Consider the following 14,304-nt stretch of genomic DNA (forward strand, 5'->3'; position numbering starts at 1 on the left):
TGGGGCAGAGCGAGAACAGTTGGGAGGCCATCACTAAAACCCACAGGTGGTTAATCCCTGTCTCCACTGCAGGAAAATACTTCTTTGGGTCCAGCAGACAAGACTAGGCGGGACAGTCCAGACAGTCATCTCTGCACTACGCATCACATTGAAGGAGACCGCAGCTGTCCGGGTCCGATTGACACCCCTGTCCGGTCCAGGTGAGCGTAACAGTACCCCTTCTGAAGAGTATTTTATCTCGAAACCCGTTGAGTTTCCTATTAAAGTAGAAACTGTGAAGATACAAGGTTGTGAAATTCATTTTCTTGAAGAATGCTTGCTGGAATAATTCACATACCAAGCTAACTTTGAAATTGCTTCACTTCATATGTTTGAAAAAGTACATAGTAATGTTTTGGCTGATATCTGGCCCTTCATAGTGTGCAGGGGACGTAAATTCCCACACAGCCCACTAGAGAAATACCATAAGTCTAACATCTCAGTATACGTGTGCGTTGTTATTTGTCTCTGTTCATTAATAGACCACAGACTTTTTTTGTTTCCTTCCTCCTTAGTGCATTTAAGATTACAATGTTTGACTTCCCATTCTTGAGTTCCAGCTTCAGACTTCTAAAATACTCATTTGCTGCCACCAGTGTTCTCTGCAATCCCACTTCCGTGTAATCAAATAGCACTAGGTCATCTGCGTATAATAGATATGGAATCGATACATTTTTCCAATTTAGGAGGATAGCTATTTGTTTTTCTAGGCAGCTCTTCATATCAGCTATAGATACATTAAAAAGGAATGGGGCGAAAACACATCCTTGGCGTAGGCCCTTCTGACTACTAATCCAGCCAGAGGTGCTCCCACTCTGATCCAACATAATTTTCAATCTTTTTTCTGACTGCAAGACTTTCCACATATCGATCAGTGCAGGCAGACAGCCTTGTGTCCTTAACTTCATCCAAAGAAGGGCACGATTAACGTTATCAAATACTTTTGTTACATGCAAAAAGGCTGCAAACATTTGTCTCATTGCGGCCTATGCCAGAACAGTCAGGAGGGATATATTTAGGCTTTCCTGTTTTCAGTGAATTCCGATAAACACTGGAAAAACACCCCCGGAAGAAAAAGTGCTTCCTAGGTTTTAACTGACAAATCACGGTTGCCCCTATTCCAGTGGTGCTTTAGTGTGGACAGGGATGGAAGGAAATTTGGGGGTGAAGGTGTGGCAGGAGAGGGGGCATGGCAGACAATAGGAAAGGTGCCCTACTCTCCCCCATATGTGCTTATTTGCTTTCTCCCATTGCTTCCTCACCTGTCCCCTGACCTTACTCAAAAACTCTGCAAATTCAATGTAACATCGTTTTCTTTGTAAAAAAAGATATTTGTATTCATATGTGGTCAGAGCTTTTTTGAGGAATTGTCGACTAATCTGAGCCATTTCTGTGGTTGCCGATTCACGTCTTAAAATTGGCTAAAGTTCCTCAAAATAGCTCTTGACTACTGATAAATATTTGTATTTACAAAAAATGGTTTAACATGGATTTTTCAGTGTCTCTGTTTGTGGCTTCAGATCTTCTGTGTATGTGTATCTGTCTGTAGGAGCAATGAAAAGTGTCATCTGCCTGTCAGCTTTAAAAGGAAAACCATGTGAGGCTTCCTTATACAAGGCTCGCTTGAGGACACAGTGTCCCTGTCACCTCCCAACCCCCTGTTTCTCTCTAGAGCACTGGCACCCAGCAGTCAATCAGAAGGTGCAGACCACTTAATTGCCACTTAGCACTCTCTTTCTTCCAGGAGAGATCTTCAATTATGAGTGATTTATAAATGATGGCTCATTTAAGGGACCATTGTTTTGAACAAGACACTCATAACCTTTCCATGTGAAGAAATGCAAATGGGCATTTCATTCTGAAAGCACACAGAAAGCACAATTTAGTTGCCTAAATCTACCCAATCCTCCAGGCCACAGAACAATTCTAAACTAACTAACTACATTATTTTCAGATGTTGATATTTAACACCAAAATGTGTTTGTTTTTGGTAGAATGTAATATTTTCATCACACCATAGATGAACCCTGCATTTTTCAAACAGGTAACCTTTTCACATATTGCATTTTGAAATAAGCTTTTCAAAACTTGAAGGTCATTTTTTGCCTTTTGCTGTGCTGAATTGCATTCTGGTAGGCATTTGTAGTCTCCCAGTCAAGATGGGGGGCTATAATGCCACCATTGTACATTTTTTGCCTACCATCATTCTATAAGGATTTAAATATTTGTGTGAGTACCTTACTATGGTGTGTGTACTTTTCAAGTTATCTTTATAAAGCAGAGTATTGTTGAAAGCCAGACATGGGGGTGAGGAGGGTAAATTATGAGAGGGCAAGTGAGTCATGAATATTTGCGCAGGATAGGATGTGGCAAGAGAGGTTGCAATCCAAGAGACTGATGTAGTTATTTCCCCTGATTGTGGCTGCTTTTCAGGGCACAAGTAAATGATACATGCGGGTGGACAGAGTAATTGTTTTCCAGAGGGCGGACGCCACCCCTTGTTTTTTCTTTAGTTTGGCAAGCTCGCTCAAGTATTTGGCTACCAGGACTTTACCCAGGTTCTCATGTTTCCAGTGCAGACGCTTACCCACAAGAAAACAAGCAATTGTCTCGTATTTGATTTTGTTTTCCAGGGAATATTTCACAACATATTGCTGGGTTTGTAAGGTGAGCCCCGTTTATACTTTGCCAGCATATTCATTAGAACATTTCCTCTGTGAGGTTATTTTTCAGGTGTTCATTACTTTTTTTAAAAGTCCAATGCTCTTTTGTTTTGCACGCTTTCTTCTAGGGGAAGGTCAATTGAACTACATTTGTATATTACACTTTCAGATATGTCCACTTACAGTACGTATATTCATGGATGCCACCTTTTGATTTTCACTATGGGACAAAGGTTCCCACACAGAGTGATGTGAGAGAGCCATGCTCAACCCCAGTCAAAAGACATTTTGCAACACATGTTGCAGCAGGAATAGGAAAAAAAAGCCATATGATTTACAGGAAGGTATAAACATATAACATCTCAGCAACAATCACCTAACCTACTGAGTTGCCTTTTCAACATTCTGCTATAGGATCCCCTGATATTCCCACACACAACAAACTGTTTTGGCCTGCTCACCCCCTCCAGTCAAGCCGCAGGGGGTACATTAATGAGACTCCCTTCTCATGTTGTAGTGAGCAGCACTTGATAAACAGTTATTATCTGTTTGGGGTTTATTTATTTCGACAGCCAAAATAATCCTCATCTCCACCAAAGTGAGTGCTCCCAGACAAATCCTGATATCACACTATGCCTTATCTGCTCAAATGAGTAGTCTCTGCGATGTGGAAAGGTGTTTTCACAAATCAAAGTCTTCATGGGAAGTAAAGAAAAGTCAATGATAGACAAAGAGTCCATGCCAGGCTCATAGACTTTACTTACCTGATGCAGACCATGCTGCAAAAGAGTCCAAGCCTACATGAGGCCTGGATGGGACTATTTTGTTACAGGGACTATTTTTTACTCGGGCGTGGCTCTAGGGAACTTCTTACCTGGAACTACTTTGGAGGCTATTTAAACCACACCCGAACAGCAGCACATGCTTAGCGTTATTCTGCATCCAGCAGCGTGACGCTCACCGTGCCTGCAGCCAGCATCCAGTCTTCTGCCACGCCCGCGTGGCTGCAGCCAGCATCCAGTCTTCTGTCACGCCCGCCTCGAATCCAGAGCTCCTAGAGTAAAGAAGAAGAAAAGGACAAAGTTAGAAAACAAACTTATTTCAAATTCCTCACCTAGTTCCGGAACCATTTCATCTCCTGACCTGGAAAGTACATCAGTCCTGCATGCGTCGCTTCGCCAGCTCCAGCACGGTGCCATATTCACCAGTTCTCACAGCATCTTTCGATCCGGCACTGTCTCCATCATTTCTTCGCCGTAATCCGGCACCTAGGGGACACAAGAAAAAACAAGGTGAGCCAAGGGAATCAACAAATACAACCTCTTATCACCATAGACTTACCTGATTTACCACCGGTGGTATTATTCCATAACTCTCCACATTTTCATATGCTGCATCTGTAAAGAGGGAGAAAAACAACACGTTAACGCATGCAATAGTTACCGGACAGCGTTGGGTAACACAGACTCTTACCTGAATGCCAGCAGCAGCTACGAGACCTTCTTCTCACAAACTCAGTTGCAACTTAAGGAAGGAAGGGGACAAGAGTGAACATCGGGCACATTGAACTCTTTGAACTTGATACTTAATAATCCTGGCAGGGACTTCAGAGTCAATATTACCGGAACTCTCCCAACGCCTTCAAACCAGTGAAGTAACTGGTATCTACGCGCCCCTGCAAGACACGCAGGATGGAGAGCTCATCTTTTACGAACTTAAGGTGAGGTTACTAAGGGGATATCGGAGGTGATTAGTGGGGGAGAGCGAGAACAGTTGGGAGGCCATCAGTAAAACCCACAGGTGGTTAATCCCTGTCTCCACTGCAGGAAAATACTTCTTCGGGTCCAGCAGACAAGACTAGGCGGGCCAGTCCAGACAGTCATCTCTGCACTAAGCATCACGTTGAAGGAGACCGCAGCTGTCCGGGTCTGATCGACACCCCTGTGGGTTCCAGGTGAGCGTAACAGTACCCCTTCTGAAGAGTATTTTATCTCGAAACCCGTTGAGTTTCCTATTAAAGTAGAAACTGTGAAGATACAAGAAGGTTGTGAAATTCATTTTCTTGAAGAATGCTTGCTGGAATATTTCACATACCAAGATAACTTTGAAATTGCTTCACTTCATATGTTTGAAAAAGTACATAGTAATGTTTTGGCTGATATCTGGCCCTTCATAGTGTGCAGGGGACGTGAATTCCCACACAGCCCACTAGAGAAATACCATAAGTCTAACATCTCAGTATACGTGTGCGTTGTTATTTGTCTCTGTTCATTAATTGAACACAGACATTTTTTGTTTCCTTCCTCCTTAGTGCATTTAAGATTACAATGTTTGACTTCCAATTCTTGAGTTCCAGCTTCAGACTTCTAAAATACTCATTTGCTGCCACCAGTGTTCTCTGCAATCCCACCAGCTTCAGACTTCTAAAATACTCATTTGCTGCCACCAGTGTTCTCTGCAATCCCACTTCCGTGTAATCAAATAGCACTAGGTCATCTGCGTATAATAGATATGGAATCGATACATTTTTCCAATTTAGGAGGATAGGTATTTGTTTTTCTAGGCAGCTCCTCATATCAGCTATAGATACATTAAAAAGAATGGGGCGAAAACACATCCTTGGCGTAGGCCCTTCTGACTACTAATCCAGCCAAAGGTGCTCCCACTCTGATCCAACATAATTTTCAATCTGGTTTCTGACTGCAAGACTTTCCACATATCGATCAGTGCAGGCAGACAGCCTTGTGTCCTTAACTTCATCCAAAGAAGGGCACGATTAACGTTATCAAATGCTTTTGTTACATGCAAAAAGGCTGCAAACATTTGTCTCTTTGCGGCCTATGCCAGAACAGTCAGGAGGGATATATTTAGGCTTTCCTGTTTTCAGTGAATTCCGATAAACACTGGAAAAACACCCCCGGAAGAAAAAGTGCTTCCTAGGTTTTAACTGACAAATCACGGTTTCCCCTATTCCAGTGGTGCTTTAGTGTGGACAGGGATGGAAGGAAGTTTGGGGGTGAAGGTGTGGCAGGAGAGGGGGCATGGCAGACAATAGGAAAGGTGCCCTACTCTCCCCCATGTATGCTTATTTGCTTTCTCCCATTGCTTCCTCACCTGTCCCCTGACCTTACTCAAAAACTCAATGTAACATCGTTTTCTTTGTAAAAAAAGATATTTGTATTCATATGTGGTCAGAGCTTTTTTGAGGAATTGTCGACTAATCTGAGCCATTTCTGTGGTTGCCGATTCACGTCTTGAAATTGGCTATAATTCCTCAAAATAGCTCTTGACTACTGATAAATATTTGTATTTACAAAAAATGGTTTAACATGGATTTTTCAGTGTCTCTGTTTGTGGCTTCAGATCTTCTGTGTATGTGTATCTGTCTGTAGGAGCAATGAAAAGTGTCATCTGCCTGTCAGCTTTAAAAGGAAAACCATGTGAGGCTTCCTTATACAAGGCTCGCTTGAGGACACAGTGTCACTGTCACCTCCCAACCCCCTGTTTCTCTCTAGAGCACTGGCACCCAGCAGTCGATCAGAAGCTGCAGACCACTTAATTGCCACTTAGCATTCTCTTTCTTCAAGGAGAGTTCTTCAATTATGAGTGATTTATAAATGATGGCTCATTTGGGGGACCATTGTTTTGAACAAGACACTCATAACCTTTCCATGTGAAGAAATGCAAATGGGCATTTCTTTCTGAAAGCACACAGAAAGCACAAGTTAGTTGCCTAAATCTACCCAGTACTCAGGCCACAGAACAATTCTAAACTAACTAACTACATTATTTTCAGATGTTGATATTTAACACCAAAATGTGTTTATTTTTGGTAGAATGTAATATTTTCATCACACCATAGATGAACCCTGCATTTTTCAAACAGGTAACGTTTTCACACATGGCATTTTGAAATAAGCTTTTCAAAACTTGAAGGCCATTTTTTGCCTTTTGCTGAATTGCATTCTGGTAGGTATTTGTAGTCTCCCAGTCAAGATGGGGGGCTATAATGCCACCATTGTACATTTTTTGCCTACCATCATTCTATGAGGATTTAAATATTTGTGTGAGTACCTTACTATGGTGTGTGTACTTTTCAAGTTATCTTTATAAAGCAGAGTATTGTTGAAAGCCAGACATGGGGGTGAGGAGGGGAAATGATGAGAGGGCAAGTGAGTCATGAATATGTGCGCAGGATGTGGCAAGAGAGGTTGCAATCCAAGAGACTGGTGCAGTTATTTCCCCCTGATTGTGGCTGCTTTTCAGGGCACAAGTAAATGATACATGTGGGTGGACAGAGTAATTGTTTTCCAGAGGGCGGACGCCACCCCTTGTTTTTTTTTAGTTTGGCAAGCTCGCTCAAGTATTTGGCTACCAGGATTTTACCCAGGTTCTCATGTTTCCAGTGCAGACGCTTACCCACAAGAAAACAAGCAATTGTCTCGTATTTGATTTTGTTTTCCAGGGAATATTTCACAACATATTGCTGGGTTTGTAAGGTGAGCACCGTTTATACTTTGCCAGCATATTTATTAGAACATTTCCTCTGTGAGGTTATTTTTCAGGTGTTCATTACTTTTTTTAAAAGTCCAATGCTCTTTTGTTTTGCACGCTTTCTTCTAGGGGAAGGTCAATTGAACTACATTTGTATATTACACTTTCAGATATGTCCACTTACAGTACGTATATTCATGGATGCCACCAATTGATTTTCACTATGGGACAAAGGTTCTCACACAGATTGATGTGAGAGAGCCATGCTCATCCCCAGTCAAAAGACATTTTGCAACACATGTTGCAGCAGGAATAGGAAAAAAAAGCCATATGATTTACAGGAAGGTATAAACATATAACATCTCAGCAACAATCACCTAACCTACTGAGTTGCCTTTTCAACATTCTGCTATAGGATCCCCTGATATTCGCACACCCAACAAACTGTTTTGGCCTGCTCACCCCCTCCAGTCAAGCCTCAGGGGGTACATTAATGAGACTGTCTTCTCATGTTGTAGTGGGCAGTACTTGATAAACAGTTATTACCTGTTTGGAGTTTATTTATTTCGACAGCCAAAATAATCCTCATCTCCACCAAAGTGAGCGCTCCCAAGGAAATCCTGATATCACACTATGCCTTCTCTGCTCAAATGAGTAGTCTCTGCGATGTGGAAAGGAGTTTTCACAAATCAAAGTCTTCATGGGAAGTAAAGAAAAGTCAATGATAGACAAAGAGTCCATGCCAGGCTCATAGACTTTACTTACCTGATGCAGACCATGCTGCAAAAGAGTCCAAGCCTACATGAGGCCTGGATGGGACTATTTTGTTACAGGGACTATTTTTTACTCGGGCGTGGCTCTAGGGAACTTCTTACCTGGAACTACTTTGGAGGCTATTTAAACCACACTTGAACAGCAGCACATGCTTAGCTTTATTCTGCATCCAGCAGCGTGACGCTCACCGTGCCTGCAGCCAGCATCCAGTCTTCTGCCATGCCCTGCGTGCCTGCAGCCAGCATCCAGTCTTCTGCCACGCCCGCCTCGAATCCAGAGCTCCTAGAATAAAAAGAAGAAAAGGAGAAAGTTAGAAAACAAACTTATTTCAAATTCCTCACCTAATTCCGGAACCATTTCATCTCCGGACCTGGAAAGTACATCAGTCCTGCACGCGTCACTTCGCCAGCTCCAGCACGGCGCCATATTTACCAGTTCTCACAGCATCTTTCGATCCGGCAATGTCTCCATCATTTCTTCGCCGTATTCCGGCACCTAGGGGACACAAGAAAAAACAAGGTGAGCCAAGGGAATCAACAAATACAACCTCTTATCACCATAGACTTACCTGATTTAACACCAGTGGTATTATTCCATAACTCTCCACATTTTCATATGCTGCATCTGTAAAGAGGGAGAAAAACAACACGTTAACGCATGCAATAGTTAGCGGACAGCGTTGGGTAACACAGACTCTTACCTGAATGCCAGCAGCAGCTACGAGACCTTCTTCTCACAAACTCGGTTGCAACTTAAGGAAGGAAGGGGACAAGAGTGAACATCGGGCACATTGAACTCTTTGAACTTGATACTTAATAATCCTGCCAGGGACTTCAGAGTCAATATTACCGGAACTCTCCAAACGCCTTCAAACCAGTGAAGTAACTGGTATCTACGCGCCCCTGCAAGACACGCAGGATGGAGAGCTCATCTTTTACGAACATAAGGTGAGGTTACTAAGGGGATATCGGAGGTGATTAGTGGGGGAGAGCGAGAACAGTTGGGAGGCCATCAGTAAAACCCACAGGTGGTTAATCCCTGTCTCCACTGCAGGAAAATACTTCTTCGGGTCCAGCAGACAAGACTAGGCGGGCCAGTCCAGAAAGTCATCTCTGCACTAAGCATCACGTTGAAGGAGACCGCAGCTGTCCGGGTCTGATCGACACCCCTGTGGGGTCCAGGTGAGCGTAACAGTACCCCTTCTGAAGAGTATTTTATCTCGAAACCCGTTGAGTTTCCTATTAAAGTAGAAACTGTGAAGATACAAGAAGGTTGTGAAATTCATTTTCTTGAAGAATGCTTGCTGGAATATTTCACATACCAAGATAACTTTGAAATTGCTTCACTTCATATGTTTGAAAAAGTACATAGTAATGTTTTGGCTGATATCTGGCCCTTCATAGTGTGCAGGGGACGTGAATTCCCACACAGCCCACTAGAGAAATACCATAAGTCTAACATCTCAGTATACGTGTGCGTTGTTATTTGTCTCTGTTCATTAATAGACCACAGACATTTTTTGTTTCCTTCCTCCTTAGTGCATTTAAGATTACAATGTTTGACTTCCCATTCTTGAGTTCCAGCTTCAGACTTCTAAAATACTCATTTGCTGCCACCAGTGTTCTCTGCAATCCCACTTCCGTGTAATCAAATAGCACTAGGTCATCTGCGTATAATAGATATGGAATCGATACATTTTTCCAATTTAGGAGGATAGGTATTTGTTTTTCTAGGCAGCTCCTCATATCAGCTATAGATACATTAAAAAGGAATGGGGCGAAAACACATCCTTGGCGTAGGCCCTTCAGACTACTAATCCAGCCAGAGGTGCTCCCACTCTGATCCAACATAATTTTCAATCTGGTTTCTGACTGCAAGACTTTCCACATATCGATCAGTGCAGGCAGACAGCCTTGTGTCCTTAACTTCATCCAAAGAAGGGCACGATTAACGTTATCAAATGCTTTTGTTACATGCAAAAAGGCTGCAAACATTTGTCTCTTTGCGGCCTATGCCAGAACAGTCAGGAGGGATATATTTAGGCTTTCCTGTTTTCAGTGAATTCCGATAAACACTGGAAAAACACCCCCGGAAGAAAAAGTGCTTCCTAGGTTTTAACTGACAAATCACGGTTTCCCCTATTCCAGTGGTGCTTTAGTGTGGACAGGGATGGAAGGAAGTTTGGGGGTGAAGGTGTGGCAGGAGAGGGGGCATGGCAGACAATAGGAAAGGTGCCCTACTCTCCCCCATGTATGCTTATTTGCTTTCTCCCATTGGTTCCTCACCTGTCCCCTGACCTTACTCAAAAACCCAATGTAACATCGTTTTCTTTGTAAAAAAAGATATTTGTATTCATATGTGGTCAGAGCTTTTTTGAGGAATTGTCGACTAATCTGAGCCATTTCTGTGGTTGCCGATTCACGTCTTGAAATTGGCTATAATTCCTCAAAATAGCTCTTGACTACTGATAAATATTTGTATTTACAAAACATGGTTTAACATGGATTTTTCAGTGTCTCTGTTTGTGGCTTCAGATCTTCTGTGTATCTGTCTCTTTCTGTAGGAGCAATGAAAAGTGTCATCTGCCTGTCAGCTTTAAAAGGAAAACCATGTGAGGCTTCCTTATACAAGGCTCGCTTGAGGACACAGTGTCACTGTCACCTCCCAACCCCCTGTTTCTCTCTAGAGCACTGGCACCCAGCAGTCGATCAGAAGTTGCAGACCACTTAATTGCCACTTAGCACTCTCTTTCTTCAAGGAGAGTTCTTCAATTATGAGTGATTTATAAATGATGGTTCATTTCGGGGACCATTGTTTTGAACAAGACACTCATAACCTTTCCATGTGAAGAAATGCAAATGGGCATTTCATTCTGAAAGCACACAGAAAGCACAAGTTAGTTGCCTAAATCTACCCAGTACTCAGGCCACAGAACAATTCTAAACTAACTAACTACATTATTTTCAGATGTTGATATTTAACACCAAAATGTGTTTATTTTTGGTAGAATGTAATATTTTCATCACACCATAGATGAACCCTGCATTTTTCAAACAGGTAACGTTTTCACACATGGCATTTTGAAATAAGCTTTTCAAAACTTGAAGGCCATTTTTTGCCTTTTGCTGAATTGCATTCTGGTAGGTATTTGTAGTCTCCCAGTCAAGATGGGGGGCTATAATGCCACCATTGTACATTTTTTGCCTACCATCATTCTATGAGGATTTAAATATTTGTGTGAGTACCTTACTATGGTGTGTGTACTTTTCAAGTTATCTTTATAAAGCAGAGTATTGTTGAAAGCCAGACATGGGGGTGAGGAGGGGAAATGATGAGAGGGCAAGTGAGTCATGAATATTTGCGCAGGATGTGGCAAGAGAGGTTGCAATCCAAGAGACTGGTGCAGTTATTTCCCCCTGATTGTGGCTGCTTTTCAGGGCACAAGTAAATGATACATGTGGGTGGACAGAGTAATTGTTTTCCAGAGGGCGGACGCCACCCCTTGTTTTTTTTTAGTTTGGCAAGCTCGCTCAAGTATTTGGCTACCAGGATTTTACCCAGGTTCTCATGTTTCCAGTGCAGACGCTTACCCACAAGAAAACAAGCAATTGTCTCGTATTTGATTTTGTTTTCCAGGGAATATTTCACAACATATTGCTGGGTTTGTAAGGTGAGCACCGTTTATACTTTGCCAGCATATTTATTAGAACATTTCCTCTGTGAGGTTATTTTTCAGGTGTTCATTACTTTTTTTAAAAGTCCAATGCTCTTTTGTTTTGCACGCTTTCTTCTAGGGGAAGGTCAATTGAACTACATTTGTATATTACACTTTCAGATATGTCCACTTACAGTACGTATATTCATGGATGCCACCAATTGATTTTCACTATGGGACAAAGGTTCTCACACAGATTGATGTGAGAGAGCCATGCTCATCCCCAGTCAAAAGACATTTTGCAACACATGTTGCAGCAGGAATAGGAAAAAAAAGCCATATGATTTACAGGAAGGTATAAACATATAACATCTCAGCAACAATCACCTAACCTACTGAGTTGCCTTTTCAACATTCTGCTATAGGATCCCCTGATATTCGCACACCCAACAAACTGTTTTGGCCTGCTCACCCCCTCCAGTCAAGCCTCAGGGGGTACATTAATGAGACTGTCTTCTCATGTTGTAGTGGGCAGTACTTGATAAACAGTTATTACCTGTTTGGAGTTTATTTATTTCGACAGCCAAAATAATCCTCATCTCCACCAAAGTGAGTGCTCCCAAGGAAATCCTGATATCACACTATGCCTTCTCTGCTCAAATGAGTAGTCTCTGCGATGTGGAAAGGAGTTTTCACAAATCAAAGTCTTCATGGGAAGTAAAGAAAAGTCAATGATAGACAAAGAGTCCATGCCAGGCTCATAGACTTTACTTACCTGATGCAGACCATGCTGCAAAAGAGTCCAAGCCTACATGAGGCCTGGATGGGACTATTTTGTTACAGGGACTATTTTTTACTCGGGCGTGGCTCTAGGGAACTTCTTACCTGGAACTACTTTGGAGGCTATTTAAACCACACTTGAACAGCAGCACATGCTTAGCTTTATTCTGCATCCAGCAGCGTGACGCTCACCGTGCCTGCAGCCAGCATCCAGTCTTCTGCCATGCCCTGCGTGCCTGCAGCCAGCATCCAGTCTTCTGCCACGCCCGCCTCGAATCCAGAGCTCCTAGAATAAAAAGAAGAAAAGGAGAAAGTTAGAAAACAAACTTATTTCAAATTCCTCACCTAATTCCGGAACCATTTCATCTCCGGACCTGGAAAGTACATCAGTCCTGCACGCGTCACTTCGCCAGCTCCAGCACGGAGCCATATTTACCAGTTCTCAGAGCATCTTTCGATCCGGCAATGTCTCCATCATTTCTTCGCCGTATTCCGGCACCTAGGGGACACAAGAAAAAACAAGGTGAGCCAAGGGAATCAACAAATACAACCTCTTATCACCATAGACTTACCTGATTTAACACCAGTGGTATTATTCCATAACTCTCCACATTTTCATATGCTGCATCTGTAAAGAGGGAGAAAAACAACACGTTAACGCATGCAATAGTTAGCGGACAGCGTTGGGTAACACAGACTCTTACCTGAATGCCAGCAGCAGCTACGAGACCTTCTTCTCACAAACTCGGTTGCAACTTAAGGAAGGAAGGGGACAAGAGTGAACATCGGGCACATTGAACTCTTTGAACTTGATACTTAATAATCCTGCCAGGGACTTCAGAGTCAATATTACCGGAACTCTCCAAACGCCTTCAAACCAGTGAAGTAACTGGTATCTACGCGCCCCTGCAAGACACGCAGGATGGAGAGCTCATCTTTTACGAACATAAGGTGAGGTTACTAAGGGGATATCGGAGGTGATTAGTGGGGGAGAGCGAGAACAGTTGGGAGGCCATCAGTAAAACCCACAGGTGGTTAATCCCTGTCTCCACTGCAGGAAAATACTTCTTCGGGTCCAGCAGACAAGACTAGGCGGGCCAGTCCAGAAAGTCATCTCTGCACTAAGCATCACGTTGAAGGAGACCGCAGCTGTCCGGGTCTGATCGACACCCCTGTGGGGTCCAGGTGAGCGTAACAGTACCCCTTCTGAAGAGTATTTTATCTCGAAACCCGTTGAGTTTCCTATTAAAGTAGAAACTGTGAAGATACAAGAAGGTTGTGAAATTCATTTTCTTGAAGAATGCTTGCTGGAATATTTCACATACCAAGATAACTTTGAAATTGCTTCACTTCATATGTTTGAAAAAGTACATAGTAATGTTTTGGCTGATATCTGGCCCTTCATAGTGTGCAGGGGACGTGAATTCCCACACAGCCCACTAGAGAAATACCATAAGTCTAACATCTCAGTATACGTGTGCGTTGTTATTTGTCTCTGTTCATTAATAGACCACAGACATTTTTTGTTTCCTTCCTCCTTAGTGCATTTAAGATTACAATGTTTGACTTCCCATTCTTGAGTTCCAGCTTCAGACTTCTAAAATACTCATTTGCTGCCACCAGTGTTCTCTGCAATCCCACTTCCGTGTAATCAAATAGCACTAGGTCATCTGCGTATAATAGATATGGAATCGATACATTTTTCCAATTTAGGAGGATAGGTATTTGTTTTTCTAGGCAGCTCCTCATATCAGCTATAGATACATTAAAAAGGAATGGGGCGAAAACACATCCTTGGCGTAGGCCCTTCAGACTACTAATCCAGCCAGAGGTGCTCCCACTCTGATCCAACATAATTTTCAATCTGGTTTCTGACTGCAAGACTTTCCACATATCGAT

The sequence above is a fragment of the Ambystoma mexicanum genome, chromosome 1q, assembly GCF_040938575.1.
Source record: "Ambystoma mexicanum isolate Mex_15411 chromosome 1q, UKY_AmexF1_1, whole genome shotgun sequence".
In the NCBI taxonomy this organism is placed as follows: domain Eukaryota; kingdom Metazoa; phylum Chordata; class Amphibia; order Caudata; family Ambystomatidae; genus Ambystoma; species Ambystoma mexicanum.